This window comes from Coenobita brevimanus, chromosome 54 (assembly GCF_032717465.1).
Source record: "Coenobita brevimanus isolate Jiangsu-jjx chromosome 54, ASM3271746v2, whole genome shotgun sequence".
NCBI classification, from domain to species: domain Eukaryota; kingdom Metazoa; phylum Arthropoda; class Malacostraca; order Decapoda; family Coenobitidae; genus Coenobita; species Coenobita brevimanus.
This window is the reverse complement of record NC_137007.1, coordinates 17,703,087-17,711,957: the sequence shown is the minus strand read 5'-3', so window position 1 is coordinate 17,711,957 and position 8,871 is coordinate 17,703,087.

Sequence of the window (8,871 nt, the reverse complement as noted above, 5' to 3'; positions counted from 1 at the left end):
ATGACTTACAAGTGCTGAAACTGAGGCAGCAGCTGACGAAGTTTAAAGTCTTTTTTACCGGAGACCTAGACCTAGGTTACACTGATCTGGTGGGGCATTGTGTAGACACTGGGGATCACCACCTGATTACACAGACAGTGCGGAGGATGGCGCGAGCCCAACAGCAAGAAATGGAGAAGGTGACTGTGAATCTCAAAAATCAAGGAGTGATAGAAAAGTCCAGCAGTCCTTGGGCATTACCATTGGTTCTGGTAAGGAAGAAGGATGGCTCGGTAAGGTGTTGTGTAGATTATCGAGCCCCAAATGAAGTGACAGTGAAAGATGCATACCCTTTGCTGAGGATTGATGACACATTGGATGTTCTGTCAGGTGCAAAGTGGTTCTCCATCCTAGATATGAAAGTAGGACACCACCAGGTCAAGGTTGCAGAGGACAAGGAGAAAACAGCCTTTTCATACAGGCGGCGTGTATGGCAGTTTAAAGTGATGCCATTTGGCCTATGCAATGCCCCAGCTACCTTTGAGCATCTAATGGACTGTGTACTGGAAGGCCTGCACTGGCAGACAAGTCTCATCTATCTGGATGATGTAATTGAGTTTGGACGGACTTTCGAACAGGAATTGGAGAGGCTGTCGGAGGTGTTCAACACGATCTGAGCTGCACACCTCAAGCTAAACCCCTAGAAGTGATAGTTGTTTCAGGAGGAAGTGAAGTACCGGGGACACACTGTAGGTTAAGGCAGCGTCTGTACAGATTCAGAGAAGGTGGCAGCTGTGAAAAATTGGCCGGTTCCAACTTATGTGAAGGAGCTACGGAGATTCCTGGGTTTGTGTACCTACTACCGGTGTTTTGTCAAGGACTTTGCAGCGATAGCTGCACCTCTGCACAAGTTATTGGGGAAGAGGCAGAAGTTTGTGTGGAGAGCATTGACTCAGAAGGCCTTTGATGAAATCAGGCATGCATTGGCAAGCTCTTCAGCATTGCCGTACCCAGATCAGAGTCAGCTATTCATCCTGGATTGTGATGCTTGTGACCATGGTATTGGTGGAGTCCTATCGCAGAAGAAGGATGAAAAAGAATATTTGGTAGTGTAGTACACCAAGAAGTTCAGCCCACCGGAGCAGAACTACTGTGTGACCCATAAGGAGCTCTTGGCAGTGGTGAAGAGCCTTGATTTCTTCCATCCCTACTTGTATGGGTCCTGCTTCATCATCAGGACGGACCATGCAGCATTTACGTGGCTGATGACATTAAAGAATCCGGAAGGACAACTGGTACGATGGCTTGGGAAGCTGGACCAACACAACTATTAGATGCAGCACCCTCCTTGGCGAGTAGTACATGGAAATGCTAACAGCCTGAGTCGCTGGTCTTGTGACCCAGAGTGCTGGCAGTTAAGTAAAGATCATAGTAAGAAATGCAACCACACTGCAGTGACAGGGCCAGTGTCAAATGAAGAAAACCTGAAGAGAACGCAGATTTACAATCAGTGTGAGAGTGGCTGCAGTAGAGTGCAGTGCAACCGTCTTGGTAAGAGGTTGCCAGATTTAATCCTGTGACTAATAGCTACTGGAGTCAGTGGGACCTTCTTCGTTTGAACAACGGACTACTGGAGCATCACTGGGAGACACCTGATGGCCCCAGCAAGTAGTGGCAACTGATGGTTCCAAAGAAAATGAGGTCTGAGATCTTGGATGTGTCTCATACCCATGTCAGTAAACTCTAAGAAGGCTGCAGCAAAGGTTCTACTGAACGGGCATGGATCTGGATGTTGAAGAGTGGTGTCAGGCCTGTGATGTATGTTGTGCCAAGAAGGGACCCAGGAAAGGTGGATACACCCCTCTTCAGCTGTACCAGGCAGGTGCACCGATGGAAAGAGTCACAGTGAACATTGCTGGACCTTTGCCACTCACTGAAAGAGGAAACCGGTGTATATGTGTTGCTATGGACTCCTTCACAAAGTGGCCAGAAGCCTATGCCATTCCCGATCAAGAGGCTGCAACTGTTGCTCAGATGCTGGTTGACCAATTCTTCTGTTGGTCTGGGATGCCACAGGAGCTGCATTCAGGTCAGGGTAGAAACTTCGAGTCTGCTGTATTCCGTGAATGCTGAAAGTTTCTGGGATCAAGAAGACCAGGGTGAACTCGCTAAGACCACAGTTGGATGAGAAGGTGGAGAAATTGAACTGGACCCTGGGACAAGAAATGGCCAAGTATTGCACTGAGGGACAGAAGGGATGGGACCAGAAATTACCTGCATTGCTGATAGCATTTCGGTCTGTATCCCATGAGTCTACTGGCTACACCCCTGCAAAACTGATGCTGAGTTACGTTCACGTGTTGACTTGTTAATGGGAAGACCACCTGGTGAAGATCAGCCTACAGACAGACACCTCCAGTTATGTGATGCATCTTCAGGAAAGGCTGGCTGATGTGCATCATCAAGTGTAAGAAGCTCTAAAGTTTTCAGGTGAAGTGATGAAGTGCAATTATGATGCCAAGGCAAGTGAGGTGAGCTTCAAGGATGGTGACAATGTTTGATTATACAATGCTCAGTGGATGAAGCGACAGTGACCGAAGCTGCAGAGTCCGTGAGACAGGCCTTACACCGTGTTGGACTGCCTATCAGACGTAACGTACCAGTTCGGAGAGGCAGGAAATCTGACCCAAAGGTGGTGCACGTGAATCGTCTGTGGCATTACCATGGGCCAGGACAGTACAGCTGGGACGTCTCCAAGGAATCGTGCTCTCCCGCAGCCAAGGATGTTGAGGACGACCAAGGAGCTGAAGTACAAGAAGGATGGTTAGAGTTTCCCAAGAGAAGAAGTGCATCAGGAAGAGGACCAAGACATTCCAGGAAGAGTGGGTTGTGTGGAGGAGCGGGGATGTCGTTGGAAGTGGCATAGAAGACGACCTGATAAGTTGAAGGATTATTTTGTGTATAATTAGATTGTTTAGAACGGTTTAAGGATTATGTTTGTATACATTGTGTAGCTTTGTTGGGAAGACAAAAGGACTAGGGAAGGGGTTGTGTTGAGAAGCAGGATATGCTAATTAGGTAATGCTGGAGTATTCTCGATGATTCTCGTAGTTCGGTTACATGTCAGAGTTGCCAGTTAGCCTGCTGTTGTGAACGGAGTTATTTTGTAAGTTGTACAATAATTTTTGAGCTCTTTTTCTCTATAATGATTTATTTATGTGATTCTTTGTTAAAGTATGTAAATTTACCTCAGTTTGTATGCTTAAGAATTTAGAGTGCTACATTGTGTAAGAAAACTCTGGCATGTTCTGGATGTCTCAGATTTGGTAATTGTAGGTGCTAGAGTACACTAGAAGCTTTGAGTGTAAGGAAATGGAAGAGCCTAGGGAGTCAGTATTGTTTGAGTTTTAGTGTCAGTGCAGTCCAGTGTCAGTTTAGCCTAGTGCAGATTGTACAGCTCTGGTACTTGTGACATCTCTGAAGCGTAGTTGGTGAGCATACCGTGTAATTACTTGGTAAATAAAGACAGCGAACTTAAGAAGCCAGTGTTTATTTACGATGCCTGAGCTGATCTTGTGTTCTGTACACCGAAAGGCTGACCATAGGAAGAACAACTCGCTTGGCAAGGTCCCTCCTATACTGAACTACTTTTTTTGGAGCCTGTGGCAGTGTGAGACTGGGACGTAAACACTGGAAGAAACCTGAAAGCAACCAAGGGGATTATTGCTCCAGCAAATAACCAAATGTTTGCTCTCAGAAACTGTGACAGTGTAGCAGCCTGACAAAAAATATTAGTAGAGTTTTGTGGCAGAGGAGAATGGAGAAGGGTGTACAAGAAGGAAAGAATATTACGAGATGGTTAACTTTAACAATAAAAGAGAGAGAGAGAGAGAGAGAGAGAGAGAGAGAGAGAGACAGACAGACAGACAGAAAGTAGTAGCAGCCCTAAAGAGGTTAAGAAAGTTTGTGGCAGCAGATGAGTTACGCGGTGAAATATTGATGTGTGGCCGTGAGATGCTAGTCGATTAGCTACTAATTGATTTTATAATTGCATGGGAGTGCTAGAGAAGGACGTCTTCATGTGGTGATAGCTATATCTGGACAGCTCCTCTGTCCAGTTATACAAACACCCCTGCTCTCCTTTCCTATCTCTCCAATGGAGGATGGTGGACTGCAGGATGATGCAAACTTCAGCCTGCAGTCCACCGGGTTCACGTTTCAAGAGAATGTATCGGATGGCCTGGATATTAATACTGCACAATACTGAAAGTGAAAAGAGCTTGAAGGGAGTTTGAAGGGCACGGTGTTATTGATCTCCATGGTAGGTAAAGTGTCTGGCACCAATGTCAGAAGTGTCATATATTACAGGCACCATCATCAACCTGAGCCATTCTGCTACAAAGAGTACGCTTCTCGCACGTACTCTTCTTCTTCTTTTTTTTTTTTTCTGATCCTTATGATGCTTTTCCTTCTTTTCTTTAGAAGTTCCTTTGTACTCGCCTAAGTTTGCTGTTGTCATCTTAGGGGATCCTCCTCCATACTTTCAGAGTCGTTCCTTTTATAATTCTCGTGACTTTTATTCTCATTCACTTGCTCCGTTTTCATCGGTAGCCTATCTGCTTACGACGCTAAATGAACGAACTTATTTTGGAAAATACACTAAAAAGCCCTATAAAAGGATGAGAATGTGGATCAGATTAATATCAATGAACATGAATACGTTACTGTGGCCAAGAGGATAAAGAGCTCCGTTTCCACGTCTCTGGGCCACCCCAAAGTTAGACGTGAGTTGTGGCCAAGGCTAGGTCAAGGTGGCACTGGGTGGGCCTCGGGTGTGACTCTCCCACCCACCAAAACTTTGTTCTAATTGAGTTACTCGCCTCACCGCCAAAATTAACTTGATTCCATGATCAAGCTTAGGTCTTTGACGCTTCCCTAACTGTACTAAGGAACGAACTGGATGTGCACATTTTCATTAGTAGGTAGTATAGTTGGTTTGTTTTCATTTGACGGAGCTGAGCCACGCCCTTAATTCAGATATTAAGTCGTGGTTACAAGAAATTCGATGAGCCTTTCTTTTGAGATTGATATGCATCTCCCTGGTCATTCATCGAATTAACTCCAAGTTGACTAACTCTCCATCAGATGAGCTGGAAAGGGATTGCAAGGAGTGATGGTATTCTTTGTTCGCTCTATCACTTCACTTCCATGCCGTGGTTTCAGTATTCGTATACCTTCAAGTGTAAGAATGAGAGGGTTGTGGAGGTGCCCGGTTATAAGAACGTCTCTCAATAATCCCCCCACCCACCCACCCAACCTCGTCATCCCTTCAAGGGAGGAGGGTCGCCTCTGGAAAAAAAATTTCAGTCTCCAGCCCACCGGGTTCATGTTCACATGTACCTGGGGTTGCAGCCACCACCACCACTACTACTACTATTACTACTACTGTTTACTACTACTGCTGCTGCTGTTGCTGCTGCTGCAGCTGTTGCTATGGAACTAGGGAAGACAAGGAACGAACATGATGTGGACAGTGGTATCTATAGTCAGTTAATGTTCACCTGACAAGGATTCTTAACCCATATCTCCTAAGTCAGTTTGAAGGGTAAATTTGACTACTCTTTAACTACGCGTAAAACTACCTTCTCTCCATCTAAAACTAAGCCATAAGCAGAGATTAACACTGGACTATGGTGTCAGTCACAACAAAGGAAGTAAGGCTGTTGCATTACCTTATTCTACAACTAAGCTGCGGAAAATAGATATTAAAATAAAACTGATATCTAGGCCATGATTAGGTGAATGAACTTTAATAGTAACAAACACCACCACTGGCGTCCTTACCACCACTGGTGTCATTATCACCATTCGGTACCACCACAATAACCTAAAAGCTACCACAGATCCCACGACCATCATCACCAGCACCATTACCACAGCTACCACCAGAACTGCCAATACCACCACAACCCGGCACCACCACAATTACCTAAACGAGCATACCGACACCATGGTCACCACTGCAACCACCATTACCACTACTGCTATTACCAAACCCTCCCCAGCTACCACCACAGCCACAACAACAACAGACTTCTAAAGTAACCACTACCATACACTAATACAATTACCTAAATAAGCAGTACCACCACCACCTCCTCAGCTACTATCACCACCAACACTATAACCGTTAGCTCTTGCAATAATAACGGTTGCCTAACCAAAACCACAGTTACTAGCGCAAGTACTATCATCACAGCTACCGCGATCATTGCACCATCACCATGACATACTACCACTACCGCCACGACAACAACAGATACTAGCACAACCACCACCCACTACCACCACCATTACCACCACCTTGCACCAGCACAATACGCCAAACAACAGAAAAGCACCACAACACATGACAGTTTGCCAGGACTTTGCCAGTTACACGAGCCAGCCTGGCGAAGTGGGGCTGACAGGGAAGTTTGTACAGTACGTTGGCCATAATGCATTTACCCTAAGGAACTCATTTTTATAATGTTCTTGCTGCCTCCAGGTGATTTTATTCCCCTCAAGAAGTAACTCACGTAACGGAGGGTATAATGAAGCTGAATGTAACAGCTCCAGTTGTAAAGGACTCTGCAACTGGTTAACACCGATTGATAATAGGACGAATAGAAGAGAAAATATGGTCCCCATTAGCACAGTAGATATTATTTTAGTTGAGTACTATATTGTAGAGGAAGCAAAAATACACAACAATAAATGTCAGGGGGGGGGGCGTTAAACAGGGTGTGGAAGAAAAAATGAGTGGGACGAGCTGGAATTATGGTGATGGGAAAAGGTCAATTTCAAAATTTTTCCCAACATGAGGTGCAACACAAGCAGGTAAAAAACATTATCATCCTTCCAAGGGCAGTAAAACTGAAACAGTAGCCAGGATGGTATTTTCAGTCTCTTACCAACTTTTCAGGATCGCATCTGAGTGCACGACTCCTCACATACATAATCTGCAAAATTCTTCAAGAATGCGGGGATTTCCAAATCCTTCCTCGGTTTTCTAGGGGCATTATTTTTCATCCTCTACTCCCAGGAATAATTTACATGGATTTATACGGCATGCATTTCCAGTATACACAGAGAGTAGTGCCATTATAAAGACAGGAGGTTCTCCCAGATTTTATCACATCCAAAGTTTTCCATTATTCAGCTCTAGGAACCTTATCTCTCTCAGGATCCAGTGACGCACTCTTAGCCATGAAAGATCACATGGACTAGAAAGAAAATAAAAGAGGTGTCCTGACTTTCAGAGAGTTATCGTTGCACACAAATTAATAATAGAAGTGTTATTTCCGTATTGGTGACGTTGATTTTGCCTTATACAAGAAAACCAAGAGAGAAACCCTGGCTCACTCTCTGACTCACTGCCCGCTAACCTGTGAAATAAGCTTAGCCTGCCCCCTACCTTCCTTTTCGTGGAACACCATCACCCACCCTTCTCTGCCACTACTCTTCCTCACCTAGATCCAGCTGAGGCTACTATAGTTCATCCATCTTAATTCAGCTACTAATTTCGTCATATTGCATATATTCCCAGTGGCTAAATGGGAGAATAACATAAAACTAGCACATTTGTCGAAGTTATCACTCAAGCTGCAGCATCAGAAAACAGACAGGAATAAACAGAAATGGCATGGTGATAATAAGGATACCTCTGATGGGTAGATGTCAGGAGGGGATCTTGTAGTATTGTGTTGTGAGCGCGGTGTTGTCCTGCACGTGAAATGTGTATGTCGGTGTTTCATCATAGGTGGTGTTAGAATATTTGGAGGAAGTGGGAAGTTGCTGAAGAAGGTCTGGTAATGTTTGTGTGGTTATTGTGTTCTGTGCCTGGGTAGGTCTAAGCATGTAAGGGGGAGTGGCATGCTGATGGAAAAAGAGGATCGTTACTGAACAGGGGCATAAACACGCCTGGAAATCCCAGTTACTTTCGTCACCCCTCACAGGATGCGGTGCCAGAGAACATATAGAAGGGTAACCAGTACTGACCATGGAAGACTATTGTATTCTTTTTACTCTAACTTGACCTAAGGCTGCCATGTATCTGTCTATAATGTTGAGCTGTACCAATAGATTAACACTGGAATGTTATGCTAGTCACAGGTAAGTTCTATGAAGAGGATAGGACCGTATCAATTGTCTTGTTCTGGTACTGGGTTATGGGAAACTTGCTGCAAAAGGATGGAAATATTGGACAAGATAAGTAGTGCCAGGCATAACAAAGCTCGTCCGACAGCAGTTATTTTATTACATTTAAATAGCCTACTGACTCGTTTCTGCCATCTTGCGTCAGTGCTCAATTAACGTGCCGCATACCGTTGACGTATATATATGTCCAAACGTTTTGTCACTGTGACTCGCATTGACATATATAAAAGCGCCGCAATTGCAAGGTCTGTCATTTGCACATTTTTTGAATTTCGTGTGTGATTTTTGGTATGTATACACGGGACACCTTCCTCTACAAGATAGCAGGCAGGGACAATGCCTTTTGCATGACCTTCCCCCCCCCCTGCACGCCATTGTCTCAGCAATTCATCTGCTACCAGTGACCTGGGCAGTAAAGACATGTCATGCCACGGTATGAAATTCAGGGCCAGAGTGATTCCCCAATCGATGACAATGTGGAGGACAAAGTTTACGTAGCATTAGAGGAAGAAACAGCCAGAAATGATGATCAGATAATGTTGCCAAAAAAGGTCAGGTATGTTAATGTGTTTGGTGAGTGAAACAATGCTTATATTGCCTATATTACGGTGTGAAAACCAATATACTCTCGAACTGCATATAAATTCGTACCAAATAAATAAATACCGTTTATGAGTGGTGTGGAATAACCCT